Consider the following 25,135-nt stretch of genomic DNA (forward strand, 5'->3'; position numbering starts at 1 on the left):
ATGTCTGCTTACACTCTAGTGAATGAAAATTCCATCTGGAAAGGAAAGCAGGGATAATATGGATGGAGGGTTTCCACAGCTAATCTATTCTATTGATTGCCACTGTTGAAGAACTAACGTTAGCTGGCAGGGATTAGCTGCAATCATTACAAGAGATAATGAAGGGATTGGAAACATGCACTTGAATATTTTGTACTTTGCATCCAAAGAGTCTGCAGCTGACTATTATTTTCTGTCTTGGATTCCTTTGCCCCAGCAGGATTTATTTTTGCTGCAGTGTTCTGTATAGAAAATGACTTTAGATTCACCGGCTTATGGTAGGCATTCTAATGCTGAGGCAGACAATTTTATTCTGTGCCCATGGGCAAATCTTGTAATTGCTGTGCCTCAGTTTATTTGTTTCGATGAAGGGGGTAGCTTTAGGTGATATTTCCATTTGCAGCTCCAGATTCATGGGCATATGAGTTACTTGCAGAATCATAGCTTGATTTTCTCAATTTATACATTTCTAACTAAAGCACATTTGGCCAGAAAATGCTGTATTTTCAACTGAATCTACAGCTTCAAATTGGGCTACATGTTGTGTTGATAATAACTGTCACTTACCATAAAAATCATAAGGACCATAACATGACATATTATTTTACCTATGGATGTTCAGAGGATGGAGGATTTATCATCTCCTGGTGTTATATGGAAATAGCAGGAGGTGCTGACATGAGAATTCAGGAAGCTAGCCTTGAAGGTTAGGAGAGATTTTAAATGTGATGATTTAGGAAAATCCCAGCATCGATCTTTACCATCAGATGAGGTGACACGAGGCATCTTGCTCAATGCCATTTGAATATAGACACCCTCTCACTCAAACCCTGATGATATAAAAGTGAAGATTCCATAGAATGTTTGTACTAGAAAGAATGTAAAAAATAATGAAACATATCAACCTCATTATCTAGATGTGGAAAGTGAACCTTACAGAAATTAAATGAGGCCTAACTCAGCTGATTGAATTATCATTATTTCCAAAACAAGGTTCATTCCATTATATCCCACTCATTATCTGAGGCTGCCAAAAATTTGGTTGACATTACCAGATACTTCTCTTTGCCTCTGCTCTTGTATTTATTTTGTTGCTTTTTTCCAGGCAACTGGAGAGAATTTGCTTTTGTTGTTCATTACTATTAAAAGATGGGAAACAAAATTATATGAAAGTAGACATATTAGTAATAAGGACATTTGGGGGATTTTAATGGACAAAGTAAAAGAAAAATAACCTATAGTTTCTTTAGGAGGAAGAAAACGTTTAGTTAAGTCATGAAAATGATAAAATATGGAAAACCAAATATGAAGACAAGTACCTTTATAGAATAATGAAAATCCTTCTTTACATATATGGGGATTTATTTTGTTTAAACCAGAAGAAAAGAAAAATAAATCCTAGATTTGTAAGTTCAGGCCAAGAAATTTTACATGTTTTATGTTTAAATATTTCTTAAAAATGTGCCTTTGTATAATTTAACTTTCTATGAGTAAGATATAATTTTACCTGTAAGATGGCTCAGATTTTGTTTCAATAAATCCCAGAAATATCTAGGTACCATATTATAGGAGAATAATTCTACCTGTGAGTTAAAGATGAAAAGGAGTTGGCCTTTTTCATATCTCAAATATCTCTAGTACAAAATCTGAGAAAATACTTGAAATGACATTTCTATTCACCCTTTGTGCTTCTGGTAGAAGCAAAATAAAGGGTGCCAATTACAGTGGCAGTCTCTATTAGAAAGAACTAGGGTGACACCATCAAGGCATTTTTCATAGGCCACCAACCATACACTTTTGCTTGTGATCAATTGAGACTGAATTTAAACTAGTGACCTAAAAGTTGAAAAGCTTCCATCAAATTACTCTTCCAAAGACTTGTAATAACAGAATGCATTAGAGGTACTTCTGGCTACATCCTCTCTTTTCACACATGGCACTACCCACTGCTGACTCATAGCTCAATTTAGAAAGACAAGATTCGTGGGGAAATATATTTTCAAAGATAACAGCGGACTGACTTCAAAATAATCTGTTTTGACTGAGATCAAAGTGGTTTCTTTTCAGAGAATAATCCTTGTTCACCCCCAACTTCCATTCCCCTTGTAGGTATTTTCCTTTCATTCTATCTAAAAGTTGTTTGGGAGGCTGAGATTTTCCTCAGCCTGTTAAGGCTGTTTTGCCTGGCTGCTGTATTGATGGCATTTAGTGGAGGAAAATGTTACCCAGAACTCTTAATTTTCGAACTTATGCTGATCAGGGTTAGTATTTGGTGGGGTTTTTTCTTCCAGATTTGGTCAGATCTTGCTCTTAAGCATGCTCCTCCTTTGTAATTCTGACCTGCCAGTGAAGCCTGTAAGACTGGTGTGCTGCAGCCAGAGGGGGCACTGAGATCGTGACAAATTGTGTGCATTTCTCTCCAGCTTCGTGTTGAGTTGTGTCACATTGATAGCTTGCAATTGGCCATGGTGGGTGTATTTATGCCACAGAAATTAGCAAATGCAACAAATCAGTACCCTTCAGTACAGAGCCAGTTGTTAAACTTTTACCATAATACCCCTCTATATGGAGCCAATTTCCTCCAAGATTTAAATCACTAAAATGTGTTGACTCCAACAGCTTCCTGCATCTTTATCCCTTGAAATTTTGATCTACTTTCATCACTCTAAAGATGAGCCAGTGCTACCAAATAGGACTATGTATTATACCCAAATACAATAAGTCTCAGCTTTTTATTTATCCTTACAAGAGCATTGTTTCCATCCAAATTACCCTTATAATTTATGGCTCACATTCTCTTTGAGTGTTTGACTCAGCCCTATTACCATTAGAATAATCCTCCTTTCTTACATGCAGAATCTTCTTATACCATCACCATCATTCTCATACTCATATGATAATAATAGTTATATAATAACACTTAAGTGTAACTTAACGGGGCAGGCACTATTTAAGTTCTTTCCTTATTGTCTCGGTAAGGACAGCTAGGTTTATATTATGTGCACACACTCACACTCAAAACTGCAACAATTTGTAACTGAAAAGTTTATTTCCTACTCACACTGTTAATGTCCGTCATGAATCAGTTCCAGCTCTGTTCATCATTTTCACTCAACTTCAGCCTTTATCTGTGGCAATGTTGTTCTTTTGACAGAGTGAAAAAAGAGGCACAATAAACCATACTCCCTCTCATAATGTTTCTCCCAGCAGTGACACAGGACCCTTCTGCCCACATTTCATCCACCAAACCAAATCACAAGGCTGCTAGTGGGTTAATCATGTGTAATCCTTCCACTAGAGGCAGACACTAATTACATGGTTAAGTCTGATGTCAAGAGCCATGACTTCCTTTCGTACAGCTTTTGCTTTCCAAGTTACTGCAAACAGCAGTTTTGCTAAATGATTCATTACTGCCTAACATGATTTCCCATCCTTACAGCATCCAATAACAGTTTCCTCACCACCTTCCTCTCTCTTGATGTCACTGCTATTTATTTTTTGGGTGTTTGTTATGGCACACTCCACTTTTAAGTACTAAATTGTGAATCAGTTAAAATAGCTAGGTTTTTGTTGCCAAATTTCACATTCTATGCCCATCACTAGTTGGCAGTGACTGTTACATGCCACAACTCAGACTGATGAAACAGCCTCTGTCTAGAATTTTACTGATCTCTTGACTGAGGGCAATGCTTGCTGTGGAAAACAGAACACAACACAACAGAATAAAAAACAAAACCTAGTTATTTGCTGTTACCCAGGAGTGATGCATGTAATATCTATCCATATATTTTCTCCCCATAGCCAAAGAAATTCACATGGATACTTCTGAGTTAATAGGTCAAGAATGTATAATCTTCACATAAGCAAATAATTCCACAAGTTCATGGTAAAATTCAGTGAAGCAGGGATGTCTTATTTTCCCTAAGAAGGGACTGCCAATATTTTCAAAATATTTATTTTGAACACTAAAATATATAAATAAATAAATACGTACACTTTAACACGCATGTTTTCCCATTTAATTCTTATAAAAACCCAAAGCAATTAGATCTATTGTTATTATCATCATAACTTTACAAATGCAGAAACTGAGCCACAAAAAGTAAACAGCTCTTTTTCCAAGCTCATTGTGCTAAGAAGTTGTAAAGAAAGGACAAAATCCTAAGCATTATGGTTAAACATTTATGTGCTTACCCACTGTGCCTATGTACTTGAAGTATCCCTGCAAGTTCTCCATTTTCTGTTCTTTATCCTACTCAAGCTGTTAGGGGACAGGTACTCTTTCCACACTGAGGACACTTTATGGTTTGGCTGATAACCATTGTTCAACATTCAGAAGTCTCCATCTATTAATCACCCTCACCCCTACCCCGACTGCAGAGTAGTGCCTGTTTCATTTCCGGACAAAGAGAAAATATATATGCTCCTTAAAATCAGCTTACTGATAAACAATCTTTTTAGAAATAGTTGATTTGTGAATATTTCATACAATCCATTCTTAAAGATGGAAGGTTAAAAGTTAATTGTCCAAATACCAAATCCTGTGCACGTCTATTATTTTAAATAACAAACTAAAACATACATTTAAAAAATTTTGGTTGATTCAGTAGAATTTGACAAATCAGAATGTTTTATAAGTTCTCTTAATTCAACTTATTAATTGTCCTTGTTTTCTACCATAATAGTTCTCAATAATTTATTTGCTTTTATTTTTAAGTTTTTGCTTATAAGTTGTGATTACATTATTGAAAGTCAGTTACCTTAACCTGCTAAAAAAGTTATATCTCTTCAACATATGTATGATGCATCATGTCATTTGGTCATGTTGGAGAGGAAGAAATTTCTTTTACCATTCCAGTTCCTTCTGGCTGGTCTGAGAATTAAATTGACATGAGACAGATTAATGGGATGGAATAAAAGAAAATTTAATAAAACTTATACATGGAAGACACCCAGGAAAACTGAGTAACTCACTAAAATAGCTGAAACCCTCATCTTAAATACCGTCTTCAACTAATGACAAAAGAAAATGTTGGGAGTAGCGGTTTGAGACTTCAAAGAGGAGGGAGGCAATACATGGATATGGAAGAGCAAATGTTTGGTAAATACATGTTTGCTGTATGAGGCAGAGACAGTGGGACACAGAGAGGAATTTTAACATACTTTGCTACGTTCATCCCTGTCTACACACCTAGTTCATACTATAGTTATTGATGGGGGTAGCTTCCTGGAACAGGTCCTCTATCTACATTCTTTTAGGCAGTTAGAGGGAAGGTCAAAGGCTCTTCCTGAGTTTTTTGGGCCTTAAAAGTAATCAACCTAAATTAATACTCATGCCAAAGAGACACACTCTGGAGTGACACATTTTGCTCCCCTATAGCCATCACCCTGACCCTAATAAATAGGCCAGTATTATTAGATATTATTATCTTCATTATCTGACAAATGAGGAAACTGCAACTCAGAAACAGCAAGATTTGTGAGCCAGAGTAGTTTTTTTCTGTTTTAGCTCTATCTACTATATCACAATATTGTGGGTTAGGCTATAGAAAAACTATTACATTTTATTTTTTTCCCTTTTTTTAGGGGGTGGATATGTTTTATATTACATTAGTTCTGTGTTTTCTGAAGGTTAATTTTATGGTGTTATATGAGGGTAAAAGATACTAAAGGTTGAGAGAAGATATGATTTAGTATAATGGTCTCAGGAAGAAGTAGTTAAAGGAAAAAGTAATTGACTGTTACTATACTTTCTAACATAGAGGATATAGAATAGAATTTAGATTATAACCTGGATAAAGCACATTTGAGGAAAAAAAATTAAATTCCCAGATTCTACTTCAAAGAATTCTTGGTTCTTGGTAGAATACTCTCCAAGGGTAGGTAGGAGATACCCCAACAGTCTTGGAAAACTTCACCATAGAAGTAGATGAGGATAAATTTTTTGGTGCTCCAGTGTTTAGTAACTCAGTGTCTCTCCTAGTCTTAGACTAATAGAAGAAAATCCATAAGAAAGAAAGGGAGATTGACATCCAGTTCTCTAATTGAATGGCTGATTAGACTTGAGTCAGTGCATTTACGAGGGAAAGGGCACTGGAAAGAGATGTCACGATGGAGTGGGCAGTCAGCAAGAGGGCATGAACTGCTCCCTTGAAGACTTTTTCCAACGTTGTAGCTAAGATGGATCCTGACTAGGTCCACAGATTTCAGAGTTGAGGCTTTTAAGTGTAAATAAAAACTAAGGGGACTGCAGCATGTGGAGGAAAAAGCCATGTACACCAAGATATACAGCAAGAAGCCACCAAATGTGCATTCTGTAGAAGATATGGAAGAATTTCTCAAGGTATGACCAATTCCTAAGATGGCTGCTTGGGGCCATGTCCCTTAACAGTGGAGTCTGTTGGCACCAGTCCACAATAATTTGGTGCAATCCAATACAGGCGATTCTTTTATTTCCTTCTCTAACCTTTCTATTCCCTCATCAGAGTGATATTGAAAGGAAGAAAAATGAATGAGTGAGAAGATCACATTCTCCTCACTCCAAGTCCCCAGAAACATAATTTGTTTTAAAATAAAGAGGAATGCATCATGCAAATAAAAATGAGACAGTTTTGCTAAGTAAGAGTTATAGATTTAATTGAGACATTATTGATGAAGTCAGCTATGCACCTGTTTGTATGCCTGGTAAACTGAGAATGGTTTTTATATTTTTAAAAGTTTGTTAATAAAATATAAACAAATAAAAATGAAACAAGAAAACAAAAAAATAAAGAATAATATGAAGAGCCCACAGGTGGCCTACAAGCATTTTAATGACTTAAGGGAAAAAAAAGGTTTCTGACCGTGGTAATACACAATTGAGTATCATTCAAAAACAAAACAAGCAAATTAACAAAAAGTCCATTATGTTTAAATAAAGTATAAAAAAGAAAAAAAAATGTAAAAAATATTTTGCACCCCTAAGACTTAGTGTTAGTTTAGTATATTAAATTGAAATAAAGGATCATTTATTTAAACTGTGTCAAAATTCTCTGTTATCTGCTCTGGGTCTCATATTAGCTAGTTGAAAACAGAAGCAACATTAGTTATTAAGGTATAGTTCATATATATAAGTACATATATTAGGTCAATACATATTTATTAAATAAAATAACAAGGACTAACATATCCTTTGGTATAATCAAAAAACTGAATTTTAAGAGCTTGGGCAACGGGGGAGGTTGTTGTCTTTTGGGTAGGGAAGCAAAGATTAAATGAGATAGCATGTAAGCATGTGAATTGCATAACTCAGTACCTAAAATGAAAAAAAAAGAAAAGTTCTTAACTAATAGTATTTTTATTCCTATTCTCCAAGAGGAATGAGCATTGCCATTTTTGTTTTTCAGTTAACTCATACTAAGATTTAAGATTTAAGATTGTAAAAGTGAGCAAGAAGGTACTGAGCACTTGGAATAATGGATAGAAAAGTGAAATATCAAATGTGGAGGAATGGATATGTTACAAAACTTGTCACCTGCACAGGTGCTGGGGGTCCTAGCCCAGCTGAGACCCTTTGTCTTGCCAGGGAGGTTCTTTTTCTGATCAGATTGGCATAGCCAATAAAGCTGAGACTGGAACAGCACAAGCTTTATCCAATGGCCAAAGAATGGAGAAGGGGGAACTTAGTTTGCAAATCAATTTCTCAAGCCAATTTGAGCAGAGGCACCATATATATTGGAGGGTCGAGGTAAAAGGTAGGGAAATGGAAAGAGTGGGAGGAATATTCATGACTTATCCAAGAACAGGGTTGTGGTTTGGATCTGGAACTGACACAATACTCCTTTTAAGTCCTTGTATGGGCTCTTGCAGTCATTGTCATGGCAATTGTCTACTGTCATGGCGCTGATGAGTGTGTCATTTACCATGCTAATATATTACAATGGGCATATAATGAGACTCAAAGTCTACTGAAAGTCAAGTCTTCTACCATTTGGGGCCTAGCTGATTCTAAGCAGTTCTTGTTTTGCTCTTTGCAGCTTCCTCCTGAAACTTAGATAAAAGCAATTGGTTTCCATTCAAGGGAGGGGCAGGAGTATGATTCTGGGGCAACAGCTTTGGTAATAGATACAATCCAAAGAATATATTCAGCTACTTTATGATTTTACTAGTTCCTCCATTGAGAAGGAATGATCACTTGTGTTTGAGAACGAAGTGGAACTTAGAAAGCCCAAGAGATAGATGGCTAAGACATCAATATTAATAATAATAGCATCGACATCTACTTTTAACTGAGTGCTACTATCAAGCAGGAACTACACCAAGCACTTGAAAGCTTCCTCATCATTTATACTCCCAACAAAGCAGTAACTTTTCTAATGTCAAACAGAACCCTGTTGCCGAGTGGGGATTCCATCTCTTCTGATCTAGAGGCTATATACTATTATTCATTATTCTATTCCTCCTTTCCTAGAGATTGAAGTTCATTTATTTCTTTCAGTTGTACTCATACTTACAAACAATCCCTTTAATAGCAGAGTAGATCTACCCACAAGGCTAATCATTCTTTTCTTTCTAAGGTGTGCTTGATCAGCCTTGATTTTATTTTCTACTCTTTGCTTCTTGATTCTTTACAAAAGTGAAGGAAAATATTATACATGTAATGTACATTGACACTGGGAAAACTTAATTTAACCACTGCTTTAAACTTCTGGTTCCACTTATCAGTGAGCTGACTGGCTCTGGCAGCTTGAACCACTTTTCCTGGCTTCTCCTTCCTGAAGACTGCAAAGCAGGTAGAACAGCTCAGACACAAATAGTAGGAAAACAGTAGAAAGTGGTGTGAAGCAGACCAAAACGTAAGATGTTGCCACCTCTGATCATCTGAGAAAAAAAACATACATTTTACTAATGAAACTACTTCGGTATAAGTGTAAGATGGTGCTTTGGTCAGCTTGCAACATGCATTTTCTTTTCATCTTTATCCATTTTTCTCATTTTTAAAATAGTTTCAAAAAGCTGTAGAATTTAAACTATATGCTTCAAAGAATTAGTATTTTTCATCCTGAAGGAAAATTCACGCTGCCTTGATCTCACTACAGAATTGATCCATTTCCAGAGCAGTATGAATGAAATGCAAGCCATCCCTCTGCGTTAACAGGTCCTGTAACAGGTGCTAATTTGTTTTTCTGATATCTTTGAAATGTTCTAGAAGTTTTGAGAGTTTTTTTCTTCTTTTTTTCCTTTTATTGATGAATATTTCTTGTAAAATAGGATATATTTTTCCCTTGAAGATGATGCAGGAGTTTATGATTCATGAATGTTTTGCAGCCAAATGTGCATGAATCATAATCATAAGCCCTGTGCTGTAGATTTTGCAGTGTCATTTATATTATGGGGATCACGCTGGATACATTTTCTGGAGATTTGCTCTTCTGTCATGTAAGAAGCTTTTCTTTGAACATTGATGTGTTACTATATAGATTAACACTGGAGATAGTACTGAAAGATGGCTATTTCCCCTTCAATTTCATAATATATGACTTATTCTATTTAGTAGGTTGCCGTGATTTTGCTAGGTGTGAGGAATAAAAAGCTCATTCATTTTCCCCTATATTTTCATTTCATATAGTAGAAAATACATTTTTTTCATCTTTTCTTGTACTAGATTTCAGATGGGTCTTTCATCATTAACATTATCTCAAAAGAATAATGTCATAGAAGTTGAAATGCTTTGAACACTGATATTGGTCGCCTGATTCCAAAGAATAATTTATAGTTCATATGGAGGATAGCATACATAAATAGATAGGAGATAGTTAATATATATTTTAGAGAGAGAGAGAGAGATGTCTCAATGCCAAGCAACCACTTTTTGCAAAAATTAAATCTGATTTCTAGTGTAAATTTTTCTCTTTTAAAGCAGATGTTCTGATATGTGTAAGTTTCAAAAAAAAGTTTGATGTCCTTGACACTATGGTATGTCTATTATCTAGGGATGATTTTTCACCTCTAGGCATTCAAAGCTGCCAAAGTGAGGAAAATGCATTTTTTATGTATTCTCTATTCACATATGTATCTTCCTCTTCCCAAGGCATAACTTAGCCTCGTGTAAATCTTCCATAGACAGCAATATGCTCATAGGCATGAAGCCAGAGAAGTGTCAGAAGGAGAATCCTAGGTCTGATATATTTAAATAGCTATTTTCTAAATCATTTTTTCTTTGATCCTTCCTTGCTTAAGAAATAAATAAACATGATTAAAAAAATGTGAGATTTTGCCCCAGAAGAGATTAGGTTATGACTTAAATTTATATTTTCAGTGGAGTTAGACTTTACTTCTTTCTCTGACTTACACTCTAACAGGAAGTAGGGTACATAGGAAACGGGTAAAAATTATCTTATTTTCTGCTCAAAGAGGACTGGTATCTTATAAAACTTGTTATGGTGCAAGAAATAAAGTCATATTCTCAAGTTCTTTTGAAAGTAATGAAGGACCTAAAATAACTTAATAAGATGAAATAGTTTTTTCTGATATCACTGAGCTTAATTAAACAGAGGTGCTGTGGATGGTGGGACAGGTGGATGCAGGTGATGATCTGTGGTTTGTATTCAGCCTGGAGGCAAAGATCCATGGGCAAGGAGAACAGTTTTATTTTGGCACCTCTCCTGCTCCTTATTTTCATCAAACACTTGGATGAAGACTTTTACAGCCTTTCATCACCCCATCGACCAACCTCTTTACACCTGTATTCCTATGTTTTGTTTTTAATCCTGTAATTAAAAATGAACACTCCTTCTTCCTATCTAAACTGTTTCCTTCACGTGCATCCTATATTATTGCTTCTAAAGCCTCTGTAATGAAAGATGCATTTAAATAAATTATTTAAAAAATGAAAAAAAATACAAGTAGCAAAGAATACAGCCTTTTTTTAAAAATTAGATTTAACAGATAGTAAATCACCTTGGCAAATCACTAAAATTTTTCTAAACTACTCTAAATTTTACTCTGGAGAAATTTATTCTACCTTTTCTGTATCATCATAATCCCCAGTAAGCACTTTGCAGAATGACACTGCTCCATGGACCATGCTTTGAGTAGGACCGGCTACAGTTTGCAAGGCCCAGTGCAAAATAAAAACACAGCACCTTTTAAGAGTGTGTCCTTTGTGCTGACCTGAAAGCACTCCACTAGATCATGTCCACGCTGGCCTGCTCAAGGATATTGCTCAAGAATCATATTTTTACCTTGCTGCATCGTAAGAGTCTCTTACTCTATCTGATTATTTTCACTAACATGAAAATCTGATACAGTATCTCCCAATTAAAGACAGAGCAACAACAAAAAATGTCCTTGATAAACCACTCTAGCCACTTACCCATTTTTGTATTTCCCTTCCCTGCAGAAACTTCTCAAATATGGTATCCATACTTGCCTGGAGAAATTCGTCATCATTTTCTCTCTATTCTCTCTTGACCCCGTTATAATCAGAATTTTAATAACACCAATCCATTGATATGGCTCTTTTTGTGGTCTCAATGCTCATTCCATTGTCAAATCAATTCCTCATCTTACTCTATCCATCAATAAGATGTGATAGAGTTAATAATTCCTTTCTTATTTAAAAACTTATTTATTTGACTTGAGTACACCAGTCTCCTGGGATTTTTCCCCACCTTCCCTGGCTGCTGTATCCCAGTCTATTTTGATGGTTCCTCTTCATTACCCTGACTCTTAAAAGTTGACATGCCTCAGGGCTCAAACTTCTAACCTCCTCTTTTCCTATTTACAGTCACACCTAAGGTTATCTGATCTGTTCTAATGGGTTTAAATTGTTATATGCTCATAAATTCTAATTCATATCTCCAGCTTAGCTCACTGCTCTAAAACTCTAGACCCATGTCCAACTATAAGATCTATCTATCTATCTATATCTATCTCTCTCTCTATATATATATTAGATATTAAATAAGAATCTCTCTTAGGTTGAGTTTCCAGAGAAGTAGACTTTGAGATAAAGATTCAGTTGTAGGATGTTTATTGGTTTGGAATTAACTCCTGTGGAAAGGAGAGGAAGAAAGCAGAATTAGGTTTAGGGAGAAGTTGAGGTTCAATGCAGTCCCAATAAACACTTCCACTGACCCCCCTGGAAAGCTCTAGAGCTGATATTGTCCTTTATATAAAGGTAGACCTTTTATATACTTGCATTAGTCAGATACAGGTTGCCTCAGAAAGCAACCTGACCTTGGGCAAGGAAGCTCTCTTCAGAAAAGGCATTGTTGGAAAAGAATATAAAAAAAGAATGTGTGTGTATATATATGTATGTGTGTGTATGTGTGTGTGTATCTACATATCTGAATCACTTTGCTGTACAGCAGAAATTAACACAACATTGTAAATCAACTATACTTCAATTAAATAAAAGAAAAAGAAGAAAAGGTATTCTCTGAATAGGACCGACAACTGAAGCTTCTCAGTAGGCGACATTTCCAACGTATAGGGGAATAATTTCTTTTTTCTTTGAAGGGAGATTTGAGAGGCATATCGTACTGTTATCACAGCATCTCAAAATTAATGTATTCTCTACTCAACACCTGGTTCTTCCCCTAATTCCAAGAAAACAAGTGGTCCTCTTTCATTTTTCCTTCTCAGTAAATTGCAACCTCAGTTGTCCAAAATCTCAGGCCAAAACCCTTCAAGTCATCTCTGACTTTTCTCTTTCTCCATAGCCCTCTCTTATTTCCAGTCAATCCCAAAATATCTCCAGAGTTTCACTATTTGTTTTCACTTTTACCGCTTTCTTCCAGATACTAGCCACCATCAACTTCTACCTAGATTATTGAAATAGATTTCTACTGGACTTTAATCTCACCCCTCTCTGGTCTGTTACTCACACAACAGACAGAGTAATTGTTTGAAAAATTACCTAAAATAGCTTCACTTCTTTGTGAACATCATCCAATGGATTCCCAAATGACCCAGGATCAAAGATGATGTCCCTGTGATACCTACCTGACCTGATTTCCTACTTCTCATCCTCTCAGCAATTCTATTCCGGTCTCATTGACCTCCTTGCACACTGCCTGACTCCTGCCGCAGGGCCCATTCACTTACTGTTTCCACTGTCTGAAGTTCTCTTTTCCCAGACATTTCCATTCTTCCCTTCCTGTATGTTTCCGCTTGATTCTCCCTTAGCAAAATGGTCTTACTTGACCACCTTACGGAAAATAACAATAACCGTCTCACTGTGCTTCATATCCACTTTACCCCATTTGCTTTCACTCTGCGTGCACTCTTACTTATTTATTATGTCAGCTGTGCCAAATATTATATTAGGTCCACAATGACAGACTCTGTTTTATTCACTGTTGTATCCTCAATAACTAGAACAGTGCTTGGAATATATACTATGTAATCAATGAAAGTCTGTGGAATGTCAGGTGGATCTGATTTCAATAAAGGCTAGGACCAAGGTTTCAGACAAGTGTCATCAGTCTCTGGTAGTTTTGCCCCTCTTTGTATTGCTTAACTCTGTGTAGACTTTATTTTCAGGCAGTCTGTAATTAGGGCATAGAGATGATAAAAAAAAAATCTTATTCTTGATTAAATCTGAAATGAGGACTTGGGGTAATGCAGCCTCAAGATGAGGTAAAGGGGAATAAATGGATAAAGAGTTTTCTGAAAGAAAAGATACTGAAGTAATGAAATGCAATATACATCCCCTAGAAATTCCAAAAACATTAAAACATAATTTAAAAAAAAACCTGCTTGAATATATTTAGAAATGGAAGGACAAATTTCAAGAAGATTCATTTTAGCATTTCCTCCAGAGATTTTTTTGCTGGTTCCAATAATTTTATGCCTTTACGATTGGTTTACTGCTATGCTTTTCTAAACTAAGATGTGAGTGGCAGAGTAATGCAGAATTAACCAGCCCAAGATTTTAGGGCTGCCAAAACTGCGAAACCCTGGCTTAGAGGAATATGGTCACCAAAGCAATAAAGTAGAATATGAGATCTTTATCTTTAATGGAATTTTATGGACAACCATAAAACCATTGAGTGCAGTAATAAAGCCATATTTTGGAGAGCTGGGTAAGAGACATTTCAAATTGATCTTTTTTCCCTATTTACAGCTATATTTCTAATCTTTACTCTTATTTCTCTCATGTCTTTTCTTAAAGCTATGGAGGACTTTCTAATTTTCTAGGTAACAGTCAACTGATACTCTTTGGTCTCTTTTAATCGTATTTTATAGAACTGGTGAAGACCTACATTCATCGACAGCTTCTTATAGACAATTTTTAAACGATAGTTTATAACTTTAGTAGAAAGTGATTTTCATTTACTTCATGCCAGAAGACTCTTGTATGATCCAAAGAAAAGTCTGCAATTTCTAAACCTGCTTGATAAAAAGAGGGGTTTTTTGTTTCTTATTTTTTGTTTTTCTTTTTAATTAACCAGAAGTAAACCATTCTGCTCTTCCTAAGAGTTAAATAAAATTGGACTAATTTGAAGTCTGGGCTTGAACGTGGAATACTTGCTTGGGCAACTATTTGAAAGCTACTGGTATTTTAATAGCAGTGATCAGTATTACCTTTAGTAACTTGGCAATAAATGATTCTCTGTGCTGTTTCTTAAATAAACCTCAGTTTATTGCATGCCTTGAAGCTGTTTATTGCTTCACATACTAACAGCTATTGTTGATTAAGGCTTAAGTATGTAAATGCTGTTATTTTCCTGAGATTTTGATAAATAGAAAGGAACAAAAACAGTGTTCCTGAGATATACTCAATAAACAGCTAATAGGTGTCAGTTTTCTAGGAGAAACAACGGGAGATCCAATTGATGTTGAGAAGTGCCTGTGGTGACTCTATGCTTAAATACCAGGAACTGGTTGATTTGGAGCTAAGAAAACAATTTATTTTAGGTTAAAAAAAAAAGAGTATTTGTATTACAAAAGTTACTTAAGGAAACTGAAGAATTCAATATCTCCTGTTTTAGTTTTGAATACTTTATATTTCACATGGATTCACAAAATCCCATAACAGTTTTAAAAAGGAAAGAAAAAGTCTTCATTTCTGCAGTCTTCTCCACTTACACACCTGCCTCACTCACACAAAAGAAAAAAAGTTAAAATAAAAATTCCAGATTAAGAAACATCTTTCAGAGATAGAGGCAGAATTATTTAATAATAAAAGTAGGCTTTGCAACAGACTTATTCCCTACAACCTATCCCCAAATAAGAGTAGTTCAATTTTGATTTTGATAAACTAATGGTTAGACAGAGCAGCAAAATTTGATTGCCACTACAATTCTTCTAACTTAGCCAGCATGTGCTGGGTGATTTTGAATAGAAGTCGCCTTTGTGAATCAAAAAGAAAAATTCAAAGGTGTGCTAAAAACAGCAAGTGGAAATGCCCCAGATGTTTATGCTTCCTTTTCCCTTGTTTAGTTTTATTTGTACAATTAATATGTATATATTCATAAATGCAATCATATCCACACATTATTTCTTTTTATAGCAGCTTTCTTTTATATTTTCTATTTTTGCTTTACTTTCCATTCTGTCTCCTTTCCCCCAGTTAGCTCTCCAGCACTTCCTCATCATATAAATCATTTTATCTGGTATGTGTTGATATTTTTCCATCATATCATGGTTATAATTATATAAAGCACAAATGTGTGTATGCATATGTTTACATATTCACACATAAACTACATACATAATACACATATATGTGTTTTGCCATTGTCATAAATATGTGTATATTTATTTTATGTTTTCTTTTAAAATAATATACACTTACAGAAAAAAATGTAAGAATGGTACAAAAACATTTGAGACTAAGTTACCAGCATGATGTCCTATGACCACCAAACACAACTTCTAATTTCTATAAAAAGCATAGTCCCTTATATATAACCACAACAGAACCATTAAAATTAGGAAGTAACTTTGATACCTTACTACAGTCTAACCCTCTGACTCCATTCAACTTTTGCCAGTTGCCCTAATAATGTCCTTCATAGCAAAATGATCCAATCCAGGATCACAGGTGACCTTTAGTTGCCATGCCTCTTTACTCTCCTTAATCTGAAACAATCCTTCCTTGATGCTTTTGAAGATTACATTACACTTATTTTGTACAATTTCCCTCAATTTGGGTTCATTGATGCTTCTCCATGAATAGGTTTAAGTTATGAATTCTTTTGGTAAGAATATCACCGAGAAGAGATGCTGCATCCATCTCACTGAATCCTATAAAAAAATAGTTTACATGTGTCCCATTACTGGTAATGTTACTTGAAAACTTGATCAAAGTTGCATCTGCCTTAAAGTATGTTGATGACTTACCTTAAGATTATGTAAATGTTCTTTCCTCATTCATTTTCACCCATTATTTTAAAAAACCATTGATGTTCTTTAGCTGAATTATTTTTCCAATTGTTGGCAAATTATGATTTTATAATACCATGATGTCTTCTACATTTATGAGTTGGCATTCTACTATATACAAAAGCTTTCTTTTCCTCCCATTTATTTATTAATTTATTGATTGATATAAATATGAACTCATAGATTTCTGTTTTATTCAAGGAGTATGATCATTACTGTAATTATTTATTTTGGTGTGCAGATTATTTCAGAATTAGTCTTGATGAGCCCATTTAAGCAGGCTCTTGTGTTCTTTTAACATATCCACATCATTCTTTGAGCACTTAGCTATTTTCTAGCACAGCAAGATGTTCCAGACTCATTTTATACTTTTCTTATACCAGTACTGGATTTAACCATTTCTCTAAAAAGCTCTGGTTCCTTTAAGTGGGAAATAGCATTTAGAAACTTAGTACTGGGTGCACAGAATATTCTATGAGTTGTTATTGGGTATCTCTGCTTCCAGGCCCCACTCAATGGACAGAGCAAGGCAATATATGTATGTATGTAAGACTGCATGTATGTATATGCTCAAAAAATATATGTACACGAATGTGTATATATATATAATATATATATGTATGCATACACAAGTATGTGTGATATATGCACCATACTGATTTGCATCTATGTTAATTTTATATTTACTATATGTGTATATACATACATATACACATGTTATATGTAATATGTATTATAAATTTTATAGATTATAAAAGATATATATATATATATTATATATATATATATATATCCATTAGTTCACACTAATAACTCTCTGAAAATGGGAAGCCTGGCTCTTATTACCTTCAGTACATTACTTACTGAATGTAAGCAGTCTTCTGTTTCTGACCCTCATTCTGATGCTCTCCTCACCCTTTCACGTTCTGACATCACCTGCCTGCCATCCCTCTCCTTCCAACAATTCTCATCCTGCTTGGATTCTGAAATCCTGTACAGGGCCATGCAAACACCCTCCTTCCTGAGTTCAAGCTTCAACACTTCACACCATCACTTCACAAGACCTGCAGCTACCACCATCCACTGAACTGTTGCCTTCTTCATTCCACTTATGTTGACATCCCACTATAGACTGATGTCCCACTGTGTCCTTCTTGTGCTTACAGCACCATAACCCTACAACACAGTCCCCCACAACAGGCCATGCAAATGCTCTAATAATCCTCTTTGGGTTTTGCAACCACACCGGGCCACCACTCCCACACTGACCCTCTCACAGAAGCGCTGCTAATTTCCCTTGGGCTCTAACATCCCATTCCAGCTGTTTGAACGCCTTCCTTTGCCCCACTTGGGTGTGCCCCAAGCCTATACCAGGCTGCTGTGACAACAAGAAATGTTCCCTTTGCTTTATTTAACTTCCAACGCCCCACTCAATCTCTGACTCCCCATGTCGGTCACTGCCAACGATGTTTTGTTGTTCTCAGGTGACAGCTTTTCTACTTGCCTTGTTAAATTTATTCCTAAGTATTTTATTTTATTTTTAATTTTATTAAGTAGAATATTCCCCTTAATTTCATTGCCGATTGTTCATCATTGGTGTATAGAAATACTGTGGATTTTTTTTATTGATCTTGTATCCTACATCCTTACTGAACTCATTTATTAGTCTAATAGTTGTTTTAGTGGATTCTATAGGATTATCTATTTAAAAGATCCTGTCATCTGCAAATGGAGATAGTTGTAGTTCTTCCTTTATGGATGACTTTTATTTCTTTTTCTCGCCTAATTACTCTAGCTAGTACTTTCAGTACATTGTTATATAAAACTTTTGAGTGGAAATCTTTGTCTTATTACTGATTATAGGGGGAAAGCTTTTAGTCTTTCAACATTGATGCTAGTTGGTGGATTTCCGTAGTTGTTCTTTATCAGGTTGAGGAAGTTCCCATATATCCCTAGTTTATTAAGTGTTTTTATCACAAAAAGGTATTGGATTTTGTCATTCTTTCTCTGATTCTTCTGATATGATAAATTTTTCTTTATTTTATCTCTGTATTACATTAATTGGTTTTCTTGTATTGAAACAACTTTGTATACCTGTGATAAATCCCCTTTGGCCATTGTGTATAATCATTTTTATGTATTGCTGAATTTGAATTGCTAGTATTTGGTTAACAGTTTTTACTTCTGTTTTCATCAGCTACACTGATCTGTGGCATTCTTTTCTTTGGGTACCTCTGTTTGGTTTTGGTATCAGGGTAATATAAACTTTATATAATTAGTTAGAAAGTGTTTCCTCTGTTATATTTTGGAAGAGATTGTGAAGATTGTGTGACTTCCTTAGATGATTGGTAGAATTTACTAATAAAGTCAGTTGGGCCTGGTCTTTTCTTTTTGGGAAATGTCTTTTTTTTTTTTTTTAAATTACTAATCCAATCTTTTTACTTGTTTTTAGGTTTATTCAGATTTCCTTTATCATCTTGAATCAGTTTTGGTAATTGTGTATTTCTAGGAGTTTGTTCATTTCATCTAAGTTATTTAATATGCTGGTAAAATTTTTCATAGCATTCCCTTATAATCTGTTTTATTGCTCTAAAGTCAGTAGTGATGCACCCTCTTCCGTTAATGTTATTAGTAATTTGAATCTTCTCTCTTTTTTCTTAATCAATCTGACTAGAGGCTTGTCAATTTTGGTCTTTTCAAAATACCAACTTTTGATTTCATTGATTTTTTTTCTGTCATTTTCCTATTTTTATGTCATTAACTGCCACTCTAGTTTTTATTATTTCTTGTCCTCTGCTTGCTTTTGTTTTATTTTGCTCTCTTTTTTCACTGTCTTAAGATGAAAAGTTATTGATTTGAGAACTTTTCCCTTTTTAGATACAGATGTTTATAACTCTAAAATTTTCTCTAAGAACTGCCTTATAGTATTGCTTAAGTTTTAGTGTGGTTGTCTTTTTTTTTTTTTCCCCATTCATTTAGAAATGTTTTCTAATTTTCTTTGTATTTTCTATTTTACCCACTGGATATTTAGGAGTCCCTTGTTTAATTTTCACATATTTGTGAATTTTGAAATTTTCTTTGTGTTATTGATTTCTAATTTCATTCCATTGTGGACAGAAAGAAATGTCAGGCTTCTCAGATGCTGGGCTTCTGCAACATGGAGCTGGAGTTGGCCAGTACCTCAAGGGCAGACACCATAATCTTAGGCTGGATCTCTGGGGGAGAAGGAGTCCTAGGATCCTGGCTGCACCTCCGAGAAGTAGAGCTCCCATGATGCAGTGCTGGCTGGGGGTTGCAAGGAAACAGCTTATTGCTCAAATGCCACAGACTTGTCCTTCTTACTGAGATTTAATAGATTTTCTTAAAGCAGTGTTTCTCCAGATACTGTATACTTTTAGAACAATTTACAGAAACTTTAATTTTTACAAGTATTTTTTTAGTAGTTAGAGTTTTCTTAGTGGAATAGGGACCACAGAGCTCCTCATTCTGTCATTCCAGAAATGTCACCATTGTGTACTCCATTCTCACTCAGTTTTTAATGAAAATATCAACTGCAGAAATATATTAAGAGGATAATCTTGACAATATATTTATGGGTTTAGAATAATGCATATTAGATATTGTTTTTTATGAATCATGGATTCCACTGAATTTGTCCTTTTTGCAATATTGTAGATGACACATTTTGTAGGTAAGACAACAAAAAAAATGAATCTTCAGGTAGTTAGGGAGAAATTTTGTTTTACCTGTTTGCTGATATGGTAACATATCATGTGTCCTACATTGTCAAGTCATCCATAAGAATGAATCCTACTGATACCTGAAGGGTATGCTCTTTGAAAAACAACACTTTACAGATTTTTTTCTAAATTGTATTATGTATTTTTCATCTTTCTAAATATTAACATCAATAGTAAGTATTTATTAAGTACATGCTACGCAGTAAGCTGCATTCTAGATGTGGGCTCTTTCATTTAGTCATCACGGCAACCCTGAGTTAGATGCCATTTTATTTCAATATCGTACATGGAGTCACTGAGACATAAACAGGTTTAGTGACTTGCCCAAAATTATGTAGCTAATAAGTGACAGATTTCATTCCTAATTTTTTCTACTCCAAATCCCAAGATCTTAGCTATAACTTAAATTAATTCCTTAAGCAATACTTTTTATTTGAATAGAATTCTAGAATTTTCTAAACATCTTATTGCTTCATTTGATTCTACATCAACTATATAGATTATATATTTCAAGTGTTATTTATTCCTATTATATTTTATGGTTGCGAATATAGGTCCAATGACACACCCCAGTTCAGGTAGTTAAAAGTGAGATAATTAGAACTAGACCCCAATCTTGTGATTACTGGCTCTGGTTTATTTTTACAAGTGTATGCTTAACCAAAGTATACTAAACATTATTTAACTCTCAGTATTTATGTCATAAATGATAAGAATTTTCTCAAAGGTGGGGACTGTATTGAATAACTTATCCCTGATTCCTAGCATTAAATATTTTGTTTATATTAGTTGCCCAAACATTTTTTTTTGGCTTATTGAACTCAGGATACTGCGAATAGTTCCTAAATTAGATTCCATATTTATATCAACAGATGGTACTGTGATATTTGAGGCTTAATTAACAATTGACCTCTGACCCCATGCTAATTTATCATATCTTTTTTAAGGTAGATTTTTCTGCTTGTTCCCCTCAATGCTGTCACACCATTAGCTGTATGCTTACTTCATTCAGTTTGCCTGGGTCTATTAACACTATTATTTTGAAAATAAATCTTTTTTTAACGTACTGAAGTCTGGGAAAACTAGCTAGTTAGAATTGTATGTAGGTTCTGAGGTTGGACTTGAGAAACCCTGGCACTAAAGTGCAAAAGTTTAAGTGTAGGATTTGTAGGTCTCTGGACCTTTATAAGCCTGAAAAAGACAACAACAACAATAAAAGCACTTCAATTTATTTAAAACTGAACAATAGCCACCTTATAGAAAGATATATTTTAGCTTTTAAAATGTTGTTTCTGAATTGTATCTATTCAGTGTATTACCAAGTGTTGAATGTTGTAAACTGGCCAGAGCCAAATGTCTTTATACAATAATTAGATTATTATTGACTATTATTAAATAGCTACCAATAGGTGGTGGTAAAATATGATTAGTGTTCTCTGTCACAACTTTGCTATTGCTTAGAAAAGTATGTCTCAGGCCAAATACTACTACACATGTACATTTTTTTAGCAAGTAAGATTTTCATGTATCTGAAAACATCTTACAATTAAGTTCACTCTAGGCAAACGGAGCAGTATTTTAGCAACAGAACTCAGTTAATATTTAGTTAGTGTCAGGCAATAAGAAACTCTGAATCATTAGGTGGAACTCATGGAATCAACTTTTGGGTTCTGTTCCAAAAGACAAAGGACTCCTTGGGTCCTTACACTTTGTTCATACAATCCACATTATCCTTAACTTCGCATTTCAGCCCTTATTATTCATGTGGAACATTTATTAATGTAATAAGGAAATCTTCTGGTGTTTAGAGGTAAAGATATGTGAAATACTAGTTGGCTCTAATGAAATGTTCACTAATACCCCTTTGGAATATGTTTTGACATAAGGCATTTATTCTTAAGATGTAGAATAAAAGTAACATGCACACACACACATTCACACACACACACACACACACACATACACCTCTCTTTTCTGTCTTGAGTTTGGAAGAAATTGAGAGAGACAGACACAGAGTGTGTAAGATGGATATCAAAGCAAGATATTTTTTCTAACTGTAAATATAGTTGAGTGAAGTATAAGACAAAACTGGGCACTACACTTCCTACTTCCTTCATTGCACTAAATTTATCCTCCCAGGCACAGGAAGTGCAAAGGTGGGCCCACACTGTAAGTACTAAAGCATATCAGTAACAAAGCAGAAAGCATATCTGACTTCATGGAGCTTACATTCTAGTAGGAGAAGAAAATTCACAAAATACATAAATGAGTTATATAGAATTTTAGAAGGTGATAGTGCTATAAGGAAGAATACAGGAGGGAAAGTGGTGAGGGAGTACATGGGGGATTGCAATTTGATCAGTGATAATTTCACTGACGTGACATTAGCAAAGAGCTGAAGAAGGTGAGAGAGGTTGAACCACCTGCTTATCTGGGGAAGAGTATTTCAGGTACAAGTACAAAGACCCTGAAGTTCAGGCCTGCCTGGCGTGCTTGAGGAAGAGCAGAGATACTAGTGGGACTGGAATAAAGTAAGTGAGAAGGAAAATTGTAGAAATGAAACCATCAGGTAATTGGGAAGGTGTGGAGATAACTACTCTGAGTGAAATCAAGTACTAATGGCAGAATTTGAGTAGAGCAATGTCAAGAATACACTTAAAATTTTAAAGGAACATTCTAGATTCTCTATCGAGAATAGTCCGTGGTGCAGGCATGTAAGAAATTATGGAAATTAGTTTAAATTTTATTTCAGTAGTCCAGACTAGGCTTGGAGTGATATTGCTGGAAATGGTGAGAAGAGGTTTCAACCTCGTTGTATTTTGCAGGTAGAAACTACAGGTTTCATTGATGATTGGATGTGGAAGGAAGACATAAGTTAACAAGGCTACTAATATATGGCTTGAGCAACTAGAAGGATTGATTTTCCATTAACCAGAATAAAAAAAAAATGTCAAAGGAGTAATTCAGTTTTGGACATGTTAAATTTGAAATGTCTTTTGACATGTAATTGAAGCTATTGAGTAGAGAGTTGGGTATGATTTTAGGGAAGAGATATGGACTAAAAATACACATTTGAAGTCTTGAGCTTTTTAAATACTGTGTAAAACTTTGAGATTGGATGAGAGTCTTAAGGGAGTGAATGTAAAAGACATCCAAAGACTAATTTTGCTGAGGAGAAGAGGACCAGGAATGGAGACCCAGAGGAACGTGTGTCCTGGAAACTAAGGGTAGAAATTGTATCAGGGAGAAGGCAGAGATCAGTTGTGTCTGATCTAATGTCTATGCTACTGATAGGTCCAATGAAAAATAACCCAACAAAGCTAAGAAACAAGCAAAAACAAGGATTGTGAATTGACCAGTGGTTTTACGAATAAGGAATTCATTGGTGATGTTGAAAAGAGCAGTTTCAGTGCAGTAGTTGTGGGAGGTTTAGAAATATGATTGAAATGGTTTTAGAGAGGATGAGAAGAGAACAATTAGAAAAAGTAGAATGCAAAACTCTTTCCTCATATCTTGCCCTAGATGGGCGATCAGACAGTACATTATCAGTAATAGGAGGAAAGATGTAGTGTATAGTTACAGGATTGTATATATATACATATATATATATAAAATTCGGAGTGCTTGCAGAAGATTGCTTCAGTTTTCTCAGTGAAACAGTAATCAGGATCACCAGCTGAGAATAAAGATGGGGTAGGATAAACTGGAGACCTGAGGAGAAAGTGTTAATAATCATAATCATATAGGAAGAGAGAAAGTGAATGAAGTAGCAAAATATAGTATAATAAATGGACAGGATGAAAGGTCTTTAAGGGATGCTCATGTAATACAGTGTCATTCTAGATTAGCTGCATTTTTAAGTTTCAGATGTGCTATCTTTGCATATTATTTACTTTTTAAAAAAAAAATTGAATAAACTGACTTTTTTACATAAATGAACTTATCTCAAAAAGGAAATTTTATATCAGAATCATAAATGACAAAACACTACTTGACATAAAAATGTAAAGATTAAGTCATATTGAAATATATTCATACACATTACTTTGTTAAAAGACCAATAATTTAATCCTAGGAGTGCACACACATTTTTGGAAAAACTGCTGTCCTGAATTGAAAGCTTCAGTTCCTGCTCTTAAGCAGTTTAATAACATAAATCAGAACTTGTTTGCCTAAGTGAGAAAAGAAAAGACCATCTAAATATGTTCATTTTATCTATTTTAGAATCCCTATGGGCAAGTACTTTGTCTTAACGTCCTGTGAAATGTGTAGAATCATTCTGTGTGCATAAAGTGCACTCTACCAGATGGTATTTGATGGTTGTGTTCATCTTTAACATGAACAGAATATTAGTTTAGAAAAGATTTGTTTTCTTTTTCAAAATTTCTATTTTCCAGTCTCTAAGCACGCTGCTTATTTAGATAAATCCTTTTGGGTTCCTGTTGGTGCTTCTGAAAAACGGGTGACTTGAATTTAGATGCAGTGGGTAATCTGCTGGAGCAGACTAGAAGGAAGAGTTGCTTCAATCTTTAAAGATACTCTTTGTCAAGCAAAAATAAAGAAAAAGCTTGCTTTATTTTAGTTCAGATGCTGTAAACATGTATCAGCAAACCGATGACTCAATTGCATTACTTGCTAGCTATCTGAAGTGAGCGTCATTCAGTCATTTAACCTGAGGTTAAATAACTCAGGTTGTTTACCTGAGGCCAAGAAAAACCTGAGCAAGTCTTCCAGGTGCTTGCTCTTCCTCAAACTCATTAGGCATGTATCCACCTCAGGACCTTTTAAGTTGCTGTGCCCTCCACCTGGAGGGCCCTTCCCCACATGACTTGCTCTCTCACCTTTTACAAATGTTTGCCAATTTTTTTTAACATCTTTATTGGAGTATAATTGCTTTACAATGTTGTGTTAGTTGCTGCTGTACAACAAAGTGAATCAGCTATACATATACATATATCCCCATATCCCCTCCCTCTTGTGTC

At 34.9% G+C, this 25,135-nt stretch overlaps 1 protein-coding gene across 16 annotated transcripts in view; it reads left to right on the plus strand.

The window, feature by feature from the left end:
- PCDH15 (protocadherin related 15) overlaps positions 1–25,135 on the plus strand; it is a 699,366-nt gene that overhangs the window by 434,484 nt on the left and 239,747 nt on the right. The gene's annotated exons all lie outside the window — the stretch shown is intronic.

This window comes from Physeter macrocephalus, chromosome 20 (assembly GCF_002837175.3).
Source record: "Physeter macrocephalus isolate SW-GA chromosome 20, ASM283717v5, whole genome shotgun sequence".
NCBI classification, from domain to species: domain Eukaryota; kingdom Metazoa; phylum Chordata; class Mammalia; order Artiodactyla; family Physeteridae; genus Physeter; species Physeter macrocephalus.